The sequence below is a fragment of the Culicoides brevitarsis genome, chromosome 3 (genome assembly GCF_036172545.1).
Source record: "Culicoides brevitarsis isolate CSIRO-B50_1 chromosome 3, AGI_CSIRO_Cbre_v1, whole genome shotgun sequence".
Taxonomy (NCBI): Eukaryota; Metazoa; Arthropoda; class Insecta; order Diptera; family Ceratopogonidae; genus Culicoides; species Culicoides brevitarsis.
This window is the reverse complement of record NC_087087.1, coordinates 34556997-34581813: the sequence shown is the minus strand read 5'-3', so window position 1 is coordinate 34581813 and position 24817 is coordinate 34556997. Positions and strand designations below refer to the sequence as shown.

At 21.0% G+C, this 24817-nt stretch overlaps 1 protein-coding gene across 1 annotated transcript in view; it reads left to right on the top strand.

The window, feature by feature from the left end:
* The first annotated feature begins 221 nt into the window (after positions 1 to 221).
* LOC134835552 (zinc finger protein 2) overlaps positions 222 to 24817 on the top strand; it is a 78392-nt gene continuing 53796 nt past the window's right edge. Inside the window, exon 1 of the mRNA XM_063850432.1 lies at positions 222 to 363. The gene's annotated coding sequence lies outside the window, so the exon portion shown is untranslated. The remainder of the gene's footprint in view (positions 364 to 24817) is intronic.

Here is a 24817-nt window from a genome sequence, read left to right as displayed (position 1 = left end):
AACAAAATAAATCATTTGGATGTGATTTTACAACAGTGACTAACTAATTTTTTATGATTATTTAAAAAAAAATTAAACAATCAATTTTGATTATTTAAACAAAAGTGCGATATACACATCATACTTTCAAGGATAAAAAGTTCACTATTAAATTTAAAAAAAAATAAATAAATAAAATTCCTATTCGATATCTGTGATTAATCAAAAATTGAAAGAAAAACACAAATTTTGGTTAAAAAAAAATTGTTAAAAAAGAGTGCTTACACAAACACATTTTTGGTGCCCATTCAAGCCTTTTCTAATTAAAAAAAAGGTTTAAACAACAACAAAAAACGGAATTCTACATTTTGTGGATTATTTAAGGTTTGTAGCTTATATTCAACACAATTCATCCAAATCCCTCAAAATCTATTTTTATTCACAAAAATCTTGAAATTGTATATAAAATAAAAATAAATGCGGGCAGACAGTCAAAAATGCTTTTCCTTCGTCAGTTATGTGAAAAATGTATCAAGTGCGTGTCTTTTTTATATATAATATTATTATTATTTTTCATTAATATAATAATATATAATAATATATTAATATATATAATATATTAATATAATAATATATTTACCGTCCTTATGTAATTAATATTTCACGTTGTATATATTAAAAAAGCACTTCTCTGTTCAATACATATACTTTCCAATTGCTAAAATCCGCTTTGACTTGATCCGCAATCTAAAACGAAATAAAAATAATAGAATTAAATTAAATTTTAATATAATATATAATAATAATAATAATAATAATAATAATATAATAATATATAATAATATATAATAATATATTAATATATATAATATATTAATATAATAATATATTTACCGTCCTTATGTAATTTATATTTCACGTTGTATATATTAAAAAAGCACTTCTCTGTTCAATACATATACTTTCCAATTGCTAAAATCCGCTTTGACTTGATCCGCAATCTAAAACGAAATAAAAAAAAAATAAATTAAAATAAATATAAATAAATAATATATTATAATTTATTTTTAATATATATTAAAATATAATCAATACATATACTTTCCAATAAAATATAATAATAATATAATAATAAAACGAAATAAAATATAATATAAATAATAATATATATAATATATTAATATAATAATATATTTACCGTCCTTATGTAATTTATATTTCACGTTGTATATATTAAAAAAGCACTTCTCTGTTCAATACATATACTTTCCAATTGCTAAAATCCGCTTTGACTTGATCCGCAATCTAAAACGAAATAAAAAAAATAGAATTAAATTAAATTTTAATATAATATATAATAATAATAATAATAATAATATAATAATATATTAATATATATAATATATTAATATAATAATATATTTACCGTCCTTATGTAATTTATATTTCACGTTGTATATATTAAAAAAGCACTTCTCTGTTCAATACATATACTTTCCAATTGCTAAAATCCGCTTTGACTTGATCCGCAATCTAAAACGAAATAAAAAAAAAATAGAATTAAATTAAATTTTATAATATGTAAAAAATAATATATTTACCGTCCTTATGTAATTTATTTTTCGCGTTGTATATATTAAAAAGCAATTCTCTGTTCAAAAAAAATACTTTAATAAAATCCGCTTTGACTTGATCCGCAATCTAAAACGAAAAAAAAAAAATAGAATTAAATATCCTTATAATTAATATTTCACGTTGTATATATTAAAATAATAATATATTTAAAATCCTTATGTAATTTATTTTTCGCGTTGTATATATTAAAAAAGCACTTCTCTGTTCAATACATATACTTTCCAATTGCTAAAATCCGCTTTGACTTGATCCGCAATCTAAAACGAAATAAAAAAAATATAATTAAATTAAATTTTATAATATGTAAAAAATAATATATATTTACCGTCCTTATGTAATTTATTTTTCACGTTGTATATATTAAAAAAGCACTTCTCTGTTCAATACATATACTTTCCAATTGCTAAAATCCGCTTTGACTTGATCCGCAATCTAAAACGAAATAAAAATAATAGAATAAAATTAAATTTTATTATAATATAATTATAATATTATAATATAATATAATAATATATAAATAAATAATATAATATAATAATAATATAATATATAAATAATAATATATTTACCGTCCTTATGTAATTTATATTTCGCGTTGTATATATTAAAAAAGCACTTCTCTGTTCAATACATATACTTTCCAATTGCTAAAATCCGCTTTGACTTGATCCGCAATCTAAAACGAAATAAAAATAATAGAATTAAATTAAATTTTAATATAATATATAATAATATATTAATATATATAATATATTAATATAATAATATATTTACCGTCCTTATGTAATTTATTTTTCGCGTTGTATATATTAAAAAAGCACTTCTCTGTTCAATACATATACTTTCCAATTGCTAAAATCCGCTTTGACTTGATCCGCAATCTAAAACGAAATAAAAAAAATAGAATTAAATTAAATTTTATAATATATAAAAAATAATAATATATTTACCGTCCTTATAATAATGTATATATAATAATAATAATATATATAATAATAATAATAATATAATAATAATAATATATATTAAATTTTATAATAATAAAAATAATAATATATTTACCGTCCTTATGTAATTTATTTTTCACGTTGTATATATTAAAAAAGCACTTCTCTGTTCAATACATATACTTTCCAATTGCTAAAATCCGCTTTGACTTGATCCGCAATCTAAAACGAAATAAAAAAAAAATAGAATTAAATTAAATTTTATAATATGTAAAAAATAATAATATATTTACCGTCCTTATGTAATTTATTTTTCGCGTTGTATATATTAAAAAAGCACTTCTCTGTTCAATACATATACTTTCCAATTGCTAAAATCTAATATATATAATATATTAATATAATAATATATTTACCGTCCTTATGTAATTTATTTTTCGCGTTGTATATATTAAAAAAGCACTTCTCTGTTCAATACATATACTTTCCAATTGCTAAAATCCGCTTTGACTTGATCCGCAATCTAAAACGAAATAAAAAAAATAGAATTAAATTAAATTTTATAATATGTAAAAAATAATAGTATATTTACCGTCCTTATGTAATTTATCACGTTGTATATATTAAAAAAGCACTTCTCTGTTCAATACATATACTTTTCAAATAAAATCCGCTTTGACTTGATCCGCAATATAAAACGAAATAAAAAAAATAATAATTAATTAAATTTATAATATATTAATATAATAATATATTTACCGTCCTTATGTAATTTATTTTTCGCGTTGTATATATTAAAAAAGCACTTCTCTGTTCAATACATATACTTTCCAATTGCTAAAATCCGCTTTGACTTGATCCGCAATCTAAAACGAAATAAAAAAAATAGAATAAAATTAAATTAAATATATTTATAATAATAATAATATAATATATAATAATACCGTCCTTATGTAATTTATATATTAAAAAAGCATACTTATCAATTGCTAAAATGAATAATAATAATAAATAATAATATAAATATAATAATATATATAATATGTAAAAAATAATAATATATTTACCGTCCTTATGTAATTTATTTTTCGCGTTGTATATATTAAAAAAGCACTTCTCTGTTCAATACATATACTTTCCAATTGCTAAAATCCGCTTTGACTTGATCCGCAATCTAAAACGAAATAAAAAAATAGAATTAAATTAAATTTTAATATAATATATAATAATAATAATAATAATAATAATAATAATAATAATAATAATAATAATATAAAAATATATTAATATATATTATATATGTATTAATATAATAATATATTTACCGTCCTTATGTAATTTATTTTTCGCGTTGTATATATTAAAAAAGCACTTCTCTGTTCAATACATATACTTTCCAATTGCTAAAATCCGCTTTGACTTGATCCGCAATCTAAAACGAAATAAAAATAATAGAATTAAATTAAATTTTAATATAATATATAATAATATATTAAATAATATAATATAATAATAATATAATATATAAAAAATAATAATATATTTACCGTCCTTATGTAATTTATTTTTCGCGTTGTATATATTAAAAAAGCACTTCTCTGTTCAATACATATACTTTCCAATTGCTAAAATCCGCTTTGACTTGATCCGCAATCTAAAACGAAATAAAAATAATAGAATTAAATTAAATTTTAATATAATATTTTATAATATGTAAAAAATAATAATATATTTACCGTCCTTATGTAATTTATTTTTCGCGTTGTATATATTAAAAAAGCACTTCTCTGTTCAATACATATACTTTCCAATTGCTAAAATCCGCTTTGACTTGATCCGCAATCTAAAACGAATTAAATTAAAATAATATAATAAATAATAATAATATTAAATATAAATAATAATAAAACAAAATAAAAAAAATAGAATTAAATTAAATTTTATAATATGTAAAAAATAATAATATATTTACCGTCCTTATGTAATTTATTTTTCGCGTTGTATATATTAAAAAAGCACTTCTCTGTTCAATACATATACTTTCCAATTGCTAAAATCCGCTTTGACTTGATCCGCAATCTAAAACGAAATAAAAAAAAAAAATAGAATTAAATTAAATTTTATAATATGTAAAAAATAATAATATATTTACCGTCCTTATGTAATTTATTTTTCGCGTTGTATATATTAAAAAAGCACTTCTCTGTTCAATACATATACTTTCCAATTGCTAAAATCCGCTTTGACTTGATCCGCAATCTAAAACGAAATAAAAAAATAGAATTAAATTAAATTTTAATATAATATATAATAATATATTAATTATAATATATAATAATAATAATAATAATATAATAATATATTAATATATTAATATAATAATATATTTACCGTCCTTATGTAATTTATTTTTCGCGTTGTATATATTAAAAAAGCACTTCTCTGTTCAATACATATACTTTTAATTGCTAAAATCCGCTTTGACTTGATCCGCAATCTAAAACGAATAATATATTTACCGTCCTTATGTAATTTATTTTTCGCGTTGTATATATTAAAAAAGCACTTCTCTGTTCAATACATATACTTTTCAATTGCTAAAATCCGCTTTGACTTGATCCGCAATCTAAAACGAAATAAAAAAATAGAATTAAATTAAATTTTATAATATGTAAAAAATAATAATATATTTACCGTCCTTATGTAATTTATTTTTCGCGTTGTATATATTAAAAAAGCACTTCTCTGTTCAATACATATACTTTCCAATTGCTAAAATCCGCTTTGACTTGATCCGCAATCTAAAACGAAATAAAAAAAATAGAATTAAATTAAATTTTTTATAATTAAAAAATAATATATACCGTCCTTATAATTTATATATTATAATAATACATATAATAATAAAAATAATAATAATAAATAATAATATATAATAATATAATAATATAATATAATAATAATATATTTACCGTCCTTATGTAATTTATTTTTCGCGTTGTATATATTAAAAAAGCACTTCTCTGTTCAATACATATACTTTCCAATTGCTAAAATCCGCTTTGACTTGATCCGCAATCTAAAACGAAATAAAAATAATAGAATTAAATTAAATTTTAATATAATATATAATAATAATAATAATAATAATAAAAATATAATAATATATAAAAATATATTAATATATATTATATATTAATATAATAATATATTTACCGTCCTTATGTAATTTATTTTTCGCGTTGTATATATTAAAAAAGCACTTCTCTGTTCAATACATATACTTTCCAATTGCTAAAATCCGCTTTGACTTGATCCGCAATCTAAAACGAAATAAAAAAATAGAATCAAATTTAATTTTATAATATGTAAAAAATAATAATATATTTACCGTCCTTATGTAATTTATTTTTCGCGTTGTATATATTAAAAAAGCACTTCTCTGTTCAATACATATACTTATCAATTGCTAAAATCCGCTTTGACTTGATCCGCAATCTAAAACGAAATAAAAAAAAATAGAATTAAATTAAATTTTATAATATGTAAAAAATAATAATATATTTACCGTCCTTATGTAATTTATTTTTCGCGTTGTATATATTAAAAAAGCACTTCTCTGTTCAATACATATACTTTCCAATTGCTAAAATCCGCTTTGACTTGATCCGCAATCTAAAACGAAATAAAAAAAATAGAATTAAATTAAATATTATAATATTTAAAAAATAATAAAAAATAATATATATATAATAATATAATAATATATAATAATATATTAATATATAATATATGAATATAATAATATATATAATATATATATATATTTACCGTCCTTATGTAATTTATATTTCACGTTGTATATATTAAAAAAGCACTTCTCTGTTCAATACATATACTTTCCAATTGCTAAAATCCGCTTTGACTTGATCCGCAATCTAAAACGAAATAAAAAAAATAGAATTAAATTAAATAATAATATTAAATTATATATAATAATATTTTTCGCGTTATATATATAAAAAAATCAATACATATATAATGCTATAATAATCCGCAATAAAACGAAATAATAAAAATAGAATTAAATTAAATTTTATAATATGTATAAAATAATAATATATTTACCGTCCTTATGTAATTTATTTTTCGCGTTGTATATATTAAAAAAGCACTTCTCTGTTCAATACATATACTTTCCAATTGCTAAAATCCGCTTTGACTTGATCCGCAATCTAAAACGAAATAAAAAAAAATATTAATTAAATTAAATTTTATAATATGTAATAATATATTTACCGTCCTTATGTAATTTATTTTTCGCGTTGTATATATTAAAAAAGCACTTCTCTGTTCAATACATATACTTTTCAATTGCTAAAATCCGCTTTGACTTATCCGCTTTGAAATAAAAAAAATAGAATTAAATTAAATTTTATAATATGTAAAAAATAATAATATATTTACCGTCCTTATGTAATTTATTTTTCGCGTTGTATATATTAAAAAAGCACTTCTCTGTTCAATACATATACTTTCCAATTGCTAAAATCCGCTTTGACTTGATCCGCAATCTAAAACGAAAAAAAAAAAAATAGAATTAAATTAAATTTTATAATATGTAAAAAATAATAATATATTTACCGTCCTTATGTAATTTATTTTTCGCGTTGTATATATTAAAAAAGCACTTCTCTGTTCAATACATATACTTTTCAATTGCTAAAATCCGCTTTGACTTGATCCGCAATCTAAAACGAAATAAAAAAAATAGAATTAAATTAAATTTTATAATATGTAAAAAATAATAATATATTTACCGTCCTTATGTAATTTATTTTTCGCGTTGTATATATTAAAAAAGCACTTCTCTGTTCAATACATATACTTTCCAATTGCTAAAATCCGCTTTGAATCCGCTTTGACTAAAATCCGCAATCTAAAACGAAATAAAAAAAAATAGAATTAAATTAAATTTTATAATATGTAAAAAATAATAATATATTTACCGTCCTTATGTAATTTATTTTTCGCGTTGTATATATTAAAAAAGCACTTCTCTGTTCAATACATATACTTTTCAATTGCTAAAATCCGCTTTGACTTGATCCGCAATCTAAAACGAAATAAAAAAAATAGAATTAAATTAAATTTTATAATATGTAAAAAATAATAATATATTTACCGTCCTTATGTAATTTATTTTTCGCGTTGTATATATTAAAAAAGCACTTCTCTGTTCAATACATATACTTTCCAATTGCTAAAATCCGCTTTGACTTGATCCGCAATCTAAAACGAAATAAAATAATAGAATTAAATTAAATTTTATAATATGTAAAAAATAATAATATATTTACCGTCCTTATGTAATTTATTTTTCGCGTTGTATATATTAAAAAAGCACTTCTCTGTTCAATACATATACTTTCCAATTGCTAAAATCCGCTTTGACTTGATCCGCAATCTAAAACGAAATAAAAAAAATAGAATTAAATTAAATTTTATAATATGTAAAAAATAATAATATATTTACCGTCCTTATGTAATTTATTTTTCGCGTTGTATATATTAAAAAAGCACTTCTCTGTTCAATACATATACTTTTCAATTGCTAAAATCCGCTTTGACTTGATCCGCAATCTAAAACGAAATAAAAAAAATAGAATTAAATTAAATTTTATAATATGTAAAAAATAATAATATATTTACCGTCCTTATGTAATTTATTTTTCGCGTTGTATATATTAAAAAAGCACTTCTCTGTTCAATACATATACTTTCCAATTGCTAAAATCCGCTTTGACTTGATCCGCAATCTAAAACGAAATAAAAATAATAGAATTAGAATTAAATTAAATTTTATAATATGTAAAAAATAATAATATATTTACCGTCCTTATGTAATTTATTTTTCGCGTTGTATATATTAAAAAAGCACTTCTCTGTTCAATACATATACTTTCCAATTGCTAAAATCCGCTTTGACTTGATCCGCAATCTAAAACTAAATAAAAAAAATAGAATTAAATTAAATTTTATAATATGTAAAAAATAATAATATATTTACCGTCCTTATGTAATTTATTTTTCGCGTTGTATATATTAAAAAAGCACTTCTCTGTTCAATACATATACTTTTCAATTGCTAAAATCCGCTTTGACTTGATCCGCAATCTAAAACGAAATAAAAAAAATAGAATTAAATTAAATTTTATAATATGTAAAAAATAATAATATATTTACCGTCCTTATGTAATTTATTTTTCGCGTTGTATATATTAAAAAAGCACTTCTCTGTTCAATACATATACTTTCCAATTGCTAAAATCCGCTTTGACTTGATCCGCAATCTAAAACGAAATAAAAAAAAAAAAAATAGAATTAAATTAAATTTTATAATATGTAAAAAATAATAATATAGTTACCGTCCTTATGTAATTTATTTTTCGCGTTGTATATATTAAAAAAGCACTTCTCTGTTCAATACATATACTTTTCAATTGCTAAAATCCGCTTTGACTTGATCCGCAATCTAAAACGAAATAAAAAAAATAGAATTAAATTAAATTTTATAATATGTAAAAAATAATAATATATTTACCGTCCTTATGTAATTATTTTTCGCGTTGTATATATTAAAAAAGCACTTCTCTGTATCAATACCGTCCTTATGTAATTTATTTTTCGCGTTGTATATATAAAAAAAGCACTTCTCTGTTCAATACATATACTTTTCAATTGCTAAAATCCGCTTTGACTTGATCCGCAATCTAAAACGAAATAAAAAAAATAGAATTAAATTAAATTTTATAATATGTAAAAAATAATAATATATTTACCGTCCTTATGTAATTTATTTTTCGCGTTGTATATATTAAAAAAAGCACTTCTCTGTTCAATACATATACTTTTCAATTGATCCGCAATCTAAAACGAAATAAATTAAATTAAAAATAAAAATAATAATAATAATCTAAAACGAAATAAAAAAAATAGAATTAAATTAAATTTTATAATATGTAAAAAATAATAATATATTTACCGTCCTTATGTAATTTATTTTTCGCGTTGTATATATTAAAAAAGCACTTCTCTGTTCAATACATATACTTTCCAATTGCTAAAATCCGCTTTGACTTGATCCGCAATCTAAAACGAAATAAAATAGAATTAAATTAAATTTTATAATAAGTAAAAAATATTAATATATTTACCGTCCTTATGTAATTTATTTTTCGCGTTGTATATATTAAAAAAGCACTTCTCTGTTCAATACATATACTTTCCAATTGCTAAAATCCGCTTTGACTTGATCCGCAATCTAAAACGAAATAAAAAAATAGAATTAAATTAAAATATAAAAAAAATAGAATTAAATTAAATTTTATAATATGTAAAAAATAATAATATATTTACCGTCCTTATGTAATTTATTTTTCGCGTTGTATATATTAAAAAAGCACTTCTCTGTTCAATACATATACTTTCCAATTGCTAAAATCCGCTTTGACTTGATCCGCAATCTAAAACGAAATAAAAAAAATAGAATTAAATTAAATTTTAATAAAAAATAATTAAAAATAATTATAATATATATATAATAAAAAATAATAATATATTTACCGTCCTTATGTAATTTATTTTTCGCGTTGTATATATTAAAAAAGCACTTCTCTGTTCAATACATATACTTTCCAATTGCTAAAATCCGCTTTGACTTGATCCGCAATCTAAAACGAAATAAAAAAAATAGAATTAAATTAAATTTTATAATATGTAAAAAATAATAATATATTTACCGTCCTTTCAATTGCTGTTCAATACATATACTTTTCAATTGCTAAAATCCGCTTTGACTTGATCCGCAATCTAAAACGAAATAAAAAAAAAAATAGAATTAAATTAAATTTTATAATATGTAAAAAATAATAATATATTTACCGTCCTTATGTAATTTATTTTTCGCGTTGTATATATTAAAAAAGCACTTCTCTGTTCAATACATATACTTTCCAATTGCTAAAATCCGCTTTGACTTGATCCGCAATCTAAAACGAAATAAAAAAAATAGAATTAAATTAAATTTTATAATATGTAAAAAATAATAATATATTTACCGTCCTTATGTAATTTATTTTTCGCGTTGTATATATTAAAAAAGCACTTCTCTGTTCAATACATATACTTTCCAATTGCTAAAATCCGCTTTGACTTGATCCGCAATCTAAAACAAAATAAAAAAAAAAATAAAATTAAATTAAATTTTATAATATGTAAAAAATAAATATATTTACCGTCCTTATGTAATTTATTTTTCGCGTTGTATATATTAAAAAAGCACTTCTCTGTTCAATACATATACTTTCCAATTGCTAAAATCCGCTTTGACTTGATCCGCAATCTAAAACGAAATAAAAAAAATAGAATTAAATTAAATTTTATAATATGTAAAAAATAATAATATATTTACCGTCCTTATGTAATTTATTTTTCGCGTTGTATATATTATCCGTTGTATATATTAAAATCCGCTTTGACTTGATCCGCAATCTAAAACGAAATAAAAAAATAGAATTAAATTAAATTTTATAATATGTAAAAAATAATAATATATTTACCGTCCTTATGTAATTTATTTTTCGCGTTGTATATATTAAAAAAGCACTTCTCTGTTCAATACATATACTTTCCAATTGCTAAAATCCGCTTTGACTTGATCCGCAATCTAAAACGAAATAAAAAAAATAGAATTAAATTAAATTTTATAATATGTAAAAAATAATAATATATTTACCGTCCTTATGTAATTTATTTTTCGCGTTGTATATATTAAAAAAGCACTTCTCTGTTCAATACATATACTTTTTAATTGCTAAAATCCGCTTTGACTTGATCCGCAATCTAAAACGAAATAAAAAAAAATAGAATTAAATTAAATTTTATAATATGTAAAAAATAATAATATATTTACCGTCCTTATGTAATTTATTTTTCGCGTTGTATATATTAAAAAAGCACTTCTCTGTTCAATACATATACTTTCCAATTGCTAAAATCCGCTTTGACTTGATCCGCAATCTAAAACGAAATAAAAAAAATAGAATTAAATAAATTTTAATATAAATAATTATAAAAATAATAATAATAATAATATTTTTCGCGTTGTATAATAAAAAAGCATATTATAATAATAATAATAATAATAATAATATAATAATATATATAATATAATAATATATTTACCGTCCTTATGTAATTTATTTTTCGCGTTGTATATATTAAAAAAGCACTTCTCTGTTCAATACATATACTTTCCAATTGCTAAAATCCGCTTTGACTTGATCCGCAATCTAAAACGAAATAAAAAAAATAGAATTAAATTAAATTTTATAATATGTAAAAAATAATAATATATTTACCGTCCTTATGTAATTTATTTTTCGCGTTGTATATATTAAAAAAGCACTTCTCTGTTCAATACATATACTTTTCAATTGCTAAAATCCGCTTTGACTTGATCCGCAATCTAAAACGAAATAAAAAAAATAGAATTAAATTAAATTTTATAATATGTAAAAAATAATAATATATTTACCGTCCTTATGTAATTTATTTTTCGCGTTGTATATATTAAAAAAGCACTTCTCTGTTCAATACATATACTTTCCAATTGCTAAAATCCGCTTTGACTTGATCCGCAATCTAAAACGAAATAAAAAAAATAGAATTAAATTAAATTTTATAATATGTAAAAAATAATAATATATTTACCGTCCTTATGTAATTTATTTTTCGCGTTGTATATATTAAAAAAGCACTTCTCTGTTCAATACATATACTTTCCAATTGCTAAAATCCGCTTTGACTTGATCCGCAATCTAAAACGAAATAAAAAATAGAATTAAATTAAATTTTATAATATGTAAAAAATAATAATATATATAATCTTATTATTATTATTATTAAAAATAATAATATATTTACCGTCCTTATGTAATTTATTTTTCGCGTTGTATATATTAAAAAAGCACTTCTCTGTTCAATACATATACTTTCCAATTGCTAAAATCCGCTTTGACTTGATCCGCAATCTAAAACGAAATAAAAAAAATAGAATTAAATTAAATTTTATAATATGTAAAAAATAATAATATATTTACCGTCCTTATGTAATTTATTTTTCGCGTTGTATATATTAAAAAAGCACTTCTCTGTTCAATACATATACTTTTCAATTGCTAAAATCCGCTTTGACTTGATCCGCAATCTAAAACGAAATAATAAAAAAAATAGAATTAAATTAAATTTTATAATATGTAAAAAATAATAATATATTTACCGTCCTTATGTAATTTATTTTTCGCGTTGTATATATTAAAAAAGCACTTCTCTGTTCAATAGATATACTTTTCAATTGTTAAAATCCGCTTTGACTTGATCCGCAATCTAAAACGAAATAAAAAAAATAGAATTAAATTAAATTTTATAATATGTAAAAAATAATAATATATTTACCGTCCTTATGTAATTTATTTTTCGCGTTGTATATATTAAAAAAGCACTTCTCTGTTCAATACATATACTTTCCAATTGCTAAAATCCGCTTTGACTTGATCCGCAATCTAAAACGAAATAAAAATAAAATAGAATTAAATTAAATTTTATAATATGTAAAAAATAATAATATATTTACCGTCCTTATGTAATTTATTTTTCGCGTTGTATATATTAAAAAAGCACTTCTCTGTTCAATACATATACTTTCCAATTGCTAAAATCCGCTTTGACTTGATCCGCAATCTAAAACGAAATAAAAAAAATAGAATTAAATTAAATTTTATAATATGTAAAAAAAATTATATATTTACCGTCCTTATGTAATTTATTTTTCGCGTTGTATATATAAAAAAGCACTTCTCTGTTCAATAATATACTTTTCAATAAAATATATCCGCAATAAAAAAATAAAAAAAATATATAATAAATTTTATAATATGTAAAAAATAATAATATATTTACCGTCCTTATGTAATTTATTTTTCGCGTTGTATATATTAAAAAAGCACTTCTCTGTTCAATACATATACTTTCCAATTGCTAAAATCCGCTTTGACTTGATCCGCAATCTAAAACGAAATAAAAAAAATAGAATTAAATTAAAATTTATAATATGTAAAAAATAATAATATATTTACCGTCCTTATGTAATTTATTTTTCGCGTTGTATATATTAAAAAAGCACTTCTCTGTTCAATACATATACTTTCCAATTGCTAAAATCCGCTTTGACTTGATCCGCAATCTAAAACGAAATAAAAAAAATAGAATTAAATTAAATTTTATAATATGTAAAAAATAATAATATATTTACCGTCCTTATGTAATTTATTTTTCGCGTTGTATATATTAAAAAAGCACTTCTCTGTTCAATACATATACTTTCCAATTGCTAAAATCCGCTTTGACTTGATCCGCAATCTAAAACGAAATAAAAAAAAAATAGAATTAAATTAAATTTTATAATATGTAAAAAATAATAATATATTTACCGTCCTTATGTAATTTATTTTTCGCGTTGTATATATTAAAAAAGCACTTCTCTGTTCAATACATATACTTTTCAATTGCTAAAATCCGCTTTGACTTGATCCGCAATCTAAAACGAAATAAAAAAAAATAGAATTAAATTAAATTTTATAATATGTAAAAAATAATAATATATTTACCGTCCTTATGTAATTTATTTTTCGCGTTGTATATATTAAAAAAGCACTTCTCTGTTCAATACATATACTTTCCAATTGCTAAAATCCGCTTTGACTTGATCCGCAATCTAAAACGAAATAAAAAAAATAGAATTAAATTAAATTTTATAATATGTAAAAAATAATAATATATTTACCGTCCTTATGTAATTTATTTTTCGCGTTGTATATATTAAAAAGCACTTCTCTGTTCAATACATATACTTTTCAATTGCTAAAATCCGCTTTGACTTGATCCGCAATCTAAAACGAAATAAAAAAAAAAATAGAATTAAATTAAATTTTATAATATGTAAAAAATAATAATATATTTACCGTCCTTATGTAATTTATTTTTCGCGTTGTATATATTAAAAAAGCACTTCTCTGTTCAATACATATACTTTCCAATTGCTAAAATCCGCTTTGACTTGATCCGCAATCTAAAACGAAATAAAAAAAAAATAGAATTAAATTAAATTTTATAATATGTAAAAAATAATAATATATTTACCGTCCTTATGTAATTTATTTTTCGCGTTGTATATATTAAAAAAGCACTTCTCTGTTCAATACATATACTTTTCAATTGCTAAAATCCGCTTTGACTTGATCCGCAATCTAAAACGAAATAAAAAAAAAATAGAATTAAATTAAATTTTATAATATGTAAAAAATAATAATATATATACCGTCCTTATGTAATTTATTTTTCGCGTTGTATATATTAAAAAAGCACTTCTCTGTTCAATACATATACTTTCCAATTGCTAAAATCCGCTTTGACTTGATCCGCAATCTAAAACGAAATAAAAAAAATAGAATTAAATTAAATTTTATAATATGTAAAAAATAATAATATATTTACCGTCCTTATGTAATTTATTTTTCGCGTTGTATATATTAAAAAAGCACTTCTCTGTTCAATACATATACTTTTCAATTGCTAAAATCCGCTTTGACTTGATCCGCAATCTAAAACGAAATAAAAAAAATAGAATTAAATTAAATTTTATAATATGTAAAAAATAATAATATATTTACCGTCCTTATGTAATTTATTTTTCGCGTTGTATATATTAAAAAAGCACTTCTCTGTTCAATACATATACTTTCCAATTGCTAAAATCCGCTTTGACTTGATCCGCAATCTAAAACGAAATAAAAAAAATAGAATTAAATTAAATTTTATAATATGTAAAAAATAATAATATATTTACCGTAATTTAATAAGTTATGTAATTTATTTTTCGCGTTGTATATATTAAAAAAGCACTTCTCTGTTCAATACATATACTTTTCAATTGCTAAAATCCGCTTTGACTTGATCCGCAATCTAAAACGAAATAAAAAAAAATAGAATTAAATTAAATTTTATAATATGTAAAAAATAATAATATATTTACCGTCCTTATGTAATTTATTTTTCGCGTTGTATATATTAAAAAAGCACTTCTCTGTTCAATACATATACTTTCCAATTGCTAAAATCCGCTTTGACTTGATCCGCAATCTAAAACGAAATAAAAAAAATAGAATTAAAATAAATTTTATAATATGTAAAAAATAATAATATATTTACCGTCCTTATGTAATTTATTTTTCGCGTTGTATATATTAAAAAAGCACTTCTCTGTTCAATACATATACTTTCCAATTGCTAAAATCCGCTTTGACTTGATCCGCAATCTAAAACGAAATAAAAAAAAATAGAATTAAATTAAATTTTATAATATGTAAAAAATAATAATATATTTACCGTCCTTATGTAATTTATTTTTCGCGTTGTATATATTAAAAAAGCACTTCTCTGTTCAATACATATACTTTTCAATTGCTAAAATCCGCTTTGACTTGATCCGCAATCTAAAACGAAATAAAAAAAAAATAGAATTAAATTAAATTTTATAATATGTAAAAAATAATAATATATTTACCGTCCTTATGTAATTTATTTTTCGCGTTGTATATATTAAAAAAGCACTTCTCTGTTCAATACATATACTTTCCAATTGCTAAAATCCGCTTTGACTTGATCCGCAATCTAAAACGAAATAAAAAAAATAGAATTAAATTAAATTTTATAATATGTAAAAAATAATAATATATTTACCGTCCTTATGTAATTTATTTTTCGCGTTGTATATATTAAAAAAGCACTTCTCTGTTCACTACATATACTTTTCAATTGCTAAAATCCGCTTTGACTTGATCCGCAATCTAAAACGAAATAAAAAAAATAGAATTAAATTAAATTTTATAATATGTAAAAAATAATAATATATTTACCGTCCTTATGTAATTTATTTTTCGCGTTGTATATATTAAAAAAGCACTTCTCTGTTCAATACATATACTTTTCAATTGCTAAAATCCGCTTTGACTTGATCCGCAATCTAAAACGAAATAAAAAAAATAGAATTAAATTAAATTTTATAATATGTAAAAAATAATAATATATTTACCGTCCTTATGTAATTTATTTTTCGCGTTGTATATATTAAAAAAGCACTTCTCTGTTCAATACATATACTTTTCAATTGCTAAAATCCGCTTTGACTTGATCCGCAATCTAAAACGAAATAAAAAAAATAGAATTAAATTAAATTTTATAATATGTAAAAAATAATAATATATTTACCGTCCTTATGTAATTTATTTTTCGCGTTGTATATGTTAAAAAAGCACTTCTCTGTTCAATACATATACTTTTCAATTGCTAAAATCCGCTTTGACTTGATCCGCAATCTAAAACGAAATAAAAAAAAAAAATAGAATTAAATTAAATTTTATAATATGTAAAAAATAATAATATATTTACCGTCCTTATGTAATTTATTTTTCGCGTTGTATATATTAAAAAAGCACTTCTCTGTTCAATACATATACTTTTCAATTGCTAAAATCCGCTTTGACTTGATCCGCAATCTAAAACGAAATAAAAAAAATAGAATTAAATTAAATTTTATAATATGTAAAAAATAATAATATATTTACCGTCCTTATGTAATTTATTTTTCGCGTTGTATATATTAAAAAAGCACTTCTCTGTTCAATACATATACTTTCCAATTGCTAAAATCCGCTTTGACTTGATCCGCAATCTAAAACGAAATAAAAAAAATAGAATTAAATTAAATTTTATAATATGTAAAAAATAATAATATATTTACCGTCCTTATGTAATTTATTTTTCGCGTTGTATATATTAAAAAAGCACTTCTCTGTTCAATACATATACTTTTCAATTGCTAAAATCCGCTTTGACTTGATCCGCAATCTAAAACGAAATAAAAAAAAATAGAATTAAATTAAATTTTATAATATGTAAAAAATAATAATATATTTACCGTCCTTATGTAATTTATTTTTCGCGTTGTATATATTAAAAAAGCACTTCTCTGTTCAATACATATACTTTCCAATTGCTAAAATCCGCTTTGACTTGATCCGCAATCTAAAACGAAATAAAAAAAATAGAATTAAATTAAATTTTATAATATGTTAAAAATAATAATATATTTACCGTCCTTATGTAATTTATTTTTCGCGTTGTATATATTAAAAAAGCACTTCTCTGTTCAATACATATACTTTCCAATTGCTAAAATCCGCTTTGACTTGATCCGAAATCTAAAACGAAATAAAAAAAATAGAATTAAATTAAATTTTATAATATGTAAAAAATAATAATATATTTACCGTCCTTATGTAATTTATTTTTCGCGTTGTATATATTAAAAAAGCACTTCTCTGTTCAATACATATACTTTTCAATTGCTAAAATCCGCTTTGACTTGATCCGCAATCTAAAACGAAATAAAAAAAATAGAATTAAATTAAATTTTATAATATGTAAAAAATAATAATATATTTACCGTCCTTATGTAATTTATTTTTCGCGTTGTATATATTAAAAAAGCACTTCTCTGTTCAATACATATACTTTCCAATTGCTAAAATCCGCTTTGACTTGATCCGCAATCTAAAACGAAATAAAAAAAATAGAATTAAATTAAATTTTATAATATGTAAAAAATAATAATATATTTACCGTCCTTATGTAATTTATTTTTCGCGTTGTATATATTAAAAAAGCACTTCTCTGTTCAATACATATACTTTTCAATTGCTAAAATCCGCTTTGACTTGATCCGCAATCTAAAACGAAATAAAAAAAAAAATAGAATTAAATTAAATATTATAATATGTAAAAAATAATAATATATTTACCGTCCTTATGTAATTTATTTTTCGCGTTGTATATATTAAAAAAGCACTTCTCTGTTCAATACATATACTTTCCAATTGCTAAAATCCGCTTTGACTTGATCCGCAATCTAAAACGAAATAAAAAAAATAGAATTAAATTAAATTTTATAATATGTAAAAAATAATAATATATTTACCGTCCTTATGTAATTTATTTTTCGCGTTGTATATATTAAAAAAGCACTTCTCTGTTCAATACATATACTTTCCAATTGCTAAAATCCGCTTTGACTTGATCCGCAATCTAAAACGAAATAAAAAAAATAGAATTAAATTAAATTTTATAATATGTAAAAAATAATATGTAATATGTAAAAAATAATAATATATTTACCGTCCGTTCAATTGCTGTTCAATACATATACTTTTCAATTGCTAAAAACCGCTTTGACTTGATCCGCAATCTAAAACGAAATAAAAAAAATAGAATTAAATTAAATTTTATAATATGTAAAAAATAATAATATATTTACCGTCCTTATGTAATTTATTTTTCGCGTTGTATATATTAAAAAAGCACTTCTCTGTTCAATACATATACTTTCCAATTGCTAAAATCCGCTTTGACTTGATCCGCAATCTAAAACGAAATAAAAAAAATAGAATTAAATTAAATTTTATAATATGTAAAAAATAATAATATATTTACCGTCCTTATGTAATTTATTTTTCGCGTTGTATATATTAAAAAAGCACTTCTCTGTTCAATACATATACTTTTCAATTGCTAAAATCCGCTTTGACTTGATCCGCAATCTAAAACGAAATAAAAAAAATAGAATTAAATTAAATTTTATAATATGTAAAAAATAATAATATATTTACCGTCCTTATGTAATTTATTTTTCGCGTTGTATATATTAAAAAAGCACTTCTCTGTTCAATACATATACTTTCCAATTGCTAAAATCCGCTTTGACTTGATCCGCAATCTAAAACGAAATAAAAAAAAAATAGAATTAAATTAAATTTTATAATATGTAAAAAATAATAATATATTTACCGTCCTTATGTAATTTATTTTTCGCGTTGTATATATTAAAAAAGCACTTCTCTGTTCAATACATATACTTTTCAATTGCTAAAATCCGCTTTGACTTGATCCGCAATCTAAAACGAAATAAAAAAAATAGAATTAAATTAAATTTTATAATATGTAAAAAATAATAATATATTTACCGTCCTTATGTAATTTATTTTTCGCGTTGTATATATTAAAAAAGCACTTCTCTGTTCAATACATATACTTTCCAATTGCTAAAATCCGCTTTGACTTGATCCGCAATCTAAAACGAAATAAAAAAAATAGAATTAAATTAAATTTTATAATATGTAAAAAATAATAATATATTTACCGTCCTTATGTAATTTATTTTTCGCGTTGTATATATTAAAAAAGCACTTCTCTGTTCAATACATATACTTTTCAATTGATAAAATCCGCTTTGACTTGATCCGCAATCTAAAACGAAATAAAAAAATAGAATTAAATTAAATTTTATAATATGTAAAAAATAATAATATATTTACCGTCCTTATGTAATTTATTTTTCGCGTTGTATATATTAAAAAAGCACTTCTCTGTTCAATACATATACTTTCCAATTGCTAAAATCCGCTTTGACTTGATCCGCAATCTAAAACGAAATAAAAAAAATAGAATTAAATTAAATTTTATAATATGTAAAAAATAATAATATATTTACCGTCCTTATGTAATTTATTTTTCGCGTTGTATATATTAAAAAAGCACTTCTCTGTTCAATACATATACTTTTCAATTGCTAAAATCCGCTTTGACTTGATCCGCAATCTAAAACGAAATAAAAAAAATAGAATTAAATTAAATTTTATAATATGTAAAAAATAATAATATATTTACCGTCCTTATGTAATTTATTTTTCGCGTTGTATATATTAAAAAAGCACTTCTCTGTTCAATACATATACTTTCCAATTGCTAAAATCCGCTTTGACTTGATCCGCAATCTAAAACGAAATAAAAAAAATAGAATTAAATTAAATTTTATAATATGTAAAAAATAATAATATATTTACCGTCCTTATGTAATTTATTTTTCGCGTTGTATATATTAAAAAAGCACTTCTCTGTTCAATACATATACTTTCCAATTGCTAAAATCCGCTTTGACTTGATCCGCAATCTAAAACGAAATAAAAAAAATAGAATTAAATTAAATTTTATAATATGTAAAAAATAATAATATATTTACCGTCCTTATGTAATTTATTTTTCGCGTTGTATATATTAAAAAAGCACTTCTCTGTTCAATACATATACTTTCCAATTGCTAAAATCCGCTTTGACTTGATCCGCAATCTAAAACGAAATAAAAAAAATAGAATTAAATTAAATATTATAATATGTAAAAAATAATAATATATTTACCGTCCTTATGTAATTTATTTTTCGCGTTGTATATATTAAAAAAGCACTTCTCTGTTCAATACATATACTTTTCAATTGCTAAAATCCGCTTTGACTTGATCCGCAATCTAAAACGAAATAAAAAAAATAGAATTAAATTAAATTTTATAATATGTAAAAAATAATAATATATTTACCGTCCTTATGTAATTTATTTTTCGCGTTGTATATATTAAAAAAGCACTTCTCTGTTCAATACATATACTTTCCAATTGCTAAAATCCGCTTTGACTTGATCCGCAATCTAAAACGAAATAAAAAAAAAAAATAGAATTAAATTAAATTTTATAATATGTAAAAAATAATAATATATTTACCGTCCTTATGTAATTTATTTTTCGCGTTGTATATATTAAAAAAGCACTTCTCTGTTAGATCCGCAATCTAAAACGAAATAAAAAAAATAGAATTAAATTAAATTATATAATATGTAAAAAATAATAATATATTTACCGTCCTTATGTAATTTATTTTTCGCGTTGTATATATTAAAAAAGCACTTCTCTGTTCAATACATATACTTTCCAATTGCTAAAATCCGCTTTGACTTGATCCGCAATCTAAAAACGAAATTTTAAAAAAAAATATAAATAATAATAATAATAAATTAAATAATAAATTTTATAATATGTAAAAAATAATAATATATTTACCGTCCTTATGTAATTTATTTTTCGCGTTGTATATATTAAAAAAGCACTTCTCTGTTCAATACATATACTTTCCAATTGCTAAAATCCGCTTTGACTTGATCCGCAATCTAAAACGAATTAAAAAAAAATAGAATTAAATTAAATTTTATAATATGTAAAAAATAATAATATATTTACCGTCCTTATGTAATTTATTTTTCGCGTTGTATATATTAAAAAAGCACTTCTCTGTTCAATACATATACTTTCCAATTGCTAAAATCCGCTTTGACTTGATCCGCAATCTAAAACGAAATAAAAAAAATAGAATTAAATTAAATTTTATAATATGTAAAAAATAATAATATATTTACCGTCCTTATGTAATTTATTTTTCGCGTTGTATATATTAAAAAAGCACTTCTCTGTTCAATACATATACTTTTCATTTGCTAAAATCCGCTTTGACTTGATCCGCAATCTAAAAAATAAAAATAATAGCTTTAATACTTGATAATTATAATAATAATAATAAAATAAAAAAAATAGAATATAAATTAAATATATAATATATATTAATATAATAATATATTTACCGTCCTTATGTAATTTATTTTTCGCGTTGTATATATTAAAAAAGCACTTCTCTGTTCAATACATATACTTTCCAATTGCTAAAATCCGCTTTGACTTGATCCGCAATCTAAAACGAAATAAAAAAAATAGAATTAAATTAAATTTTATAATATGTAAAAAATAATAATATATTTATAATATTTATATATATTAAAAAAGCATAATAATGTTCAATACATATATAATAAAATATTTGACTTGATCCGCAATATATAATAATTAATATAATAATATATTTACCGTCCTTATGTAATTTATTTTTCGCGTTGTATATATTAAAAAAGCACTTCTCTGTTCAATACATATACTTTCCAATTGCTAAAATCCGCTTTGACTTGATCCGCAATCTAAAACGAAATAAAAAAAATAGAATTAAATTAAAATAATATAAAAAAAAAATAATTATAGAATATAATAATAATAATAATAGTAATATAATAATATATAATAATAATATAATAATATATAATAATATATTAATATATATAATATATTAATATATATAATATATTAATATAATAATATATTTACCGTCCTTATGTAATTTATTTTTCGCGTTGTATATATTAAAAAAGCACTTCTCTGTTCAATACATATACTTTCCAATTGCTAAAATCCGCTTTGACTTGATCCGCAATCTAAAACGAAATAAAAATAATAGAATTAAATTAAATTTTAATATAATATATAATAATATATTAATTATAATATATAATAATAATAATAATAATATAATAATATATTTACCGTCCTTATGTAATTTATATTTCACGTTGTATATATTAAAAAAGCACTTCTCTGTTCAATACATATACTTTCCAATTGCTAAAATCCGCTTTGACTTGATCCGCAATCTAAAACGAAATAAAAAAAATAGAATTAAATTAAATTTTAATATAATATATAATAATAATAATAATAATATAATAATATATAATAATATATTAATATATATAATATATTAATATAATAATATATTTACCGTCCTTATGTAATTTATATTTCACGTTGTATATATTAAAAAAGCACTTCTCTGTTCAATACATATACTTTCCAATTGCTAAAATCCGCTTTGACTTGATCCGCAATCTAAAACGAAATAAAAATAATAGAATTAAATTAAATTTTAATATAATATATAATTAATAATAATAATAATATTCCGGTTCATTGAATATTTTTTCTTTATATATACAAAAAATGTATATTTGCTACCGTACCGTATTTTTTTTTTTTATTTTTATTAAAACTGAGTGTTTTGATGGTCGGTTTTCGATATCCTGAAAAAAAAATATATTTAAAAAAAATATAAAAAAAAAATTTAAATTAATTTAAAAAAAAATTTTTTTTTAAATTATTTTTTTATTCTTTAAAAAAATAAAATAAATTTTTTTTTTAAATTAGTTTTTTTTAGTTTTTAAAAAATTTTTTTTTTTTAAATTATTTTTTTATTCTTTAAAAAAATAAAATTATTTAATAAAATGAATTTTTTATTAATGAAAATTTTTTGAAATTTTTTTTTCGTGCTAAACTTTCCTTAAGTCATAAGAAGCATTTTTCTCCATGAAACATATGCTCGGAAACGCATAGTTTTTGCCACAAGTGCTTCGTGTCAAATTTTGTAGGGCAAAATCAATAAAAGTTTTATAAAAAAAACAATAAAAGAAAAAGCATTTTTTTTTTTGAAAAAATGAAACACAACAGATAAATTGTATGTTTATAATCAGGATGATGGATGGATTTTTTGGTTTTTATTCAACTTTTGTTAATGTTTAACTTAATAAGCTCGATAACTGTGACGAGATTTTATTTAAAAAAAAATTTTTTTTTGAATAGATTTCAAAAAATCTTTCTTGTCATGCTTACGTCGCTTTCTTTTCAAAAAAATCAAAGAAAAATAATCTCCCACGACTGACTTTGCTCTTATCACAAGTTAAATGTATGTTAAACAAACATATCAATTAACGTCGTCTTAGTTTGTCATTCATTGGTCATTCATGCAAAATCCCCTCCGTTTTACCAAACCACACCGAATCGGCATCAATAAACCACATATTTTATTTACACTAATCTTTTCCGCATCGCATTGTCCACTTTTTCTGCTTCATTTCGGCAAAGTGCATCTAATAATTCGCCTTTTTCCTCTACCGTATCACTCGATATCCGATAAATAAGTCAAAACATTCGCTTATTCGCCCACAATTTATGCCGAGGGTGATCCGACTGACCATTGTCCGTTCGCCAAATGTGTGAATAAAGATTAAGAGGGTGCAATGATAATGTAATATCAACATGTTAACACGATACACGGTCAATAAACGGATTTTATGCATGTTTTTTTACAGCATTAACGACATTATTAAGATTAAAAATTGATTATCTGACGATTATTGAACATCTTTTTTTATAATTTTTTGTTATTTTTTGCACAAAAGATAAACAAACAAATTTTTCGGATACTTATGGATTTTTTTTAAAACGAAAATAAACGTATATAATGCAAAACTTGTCAAAATAACT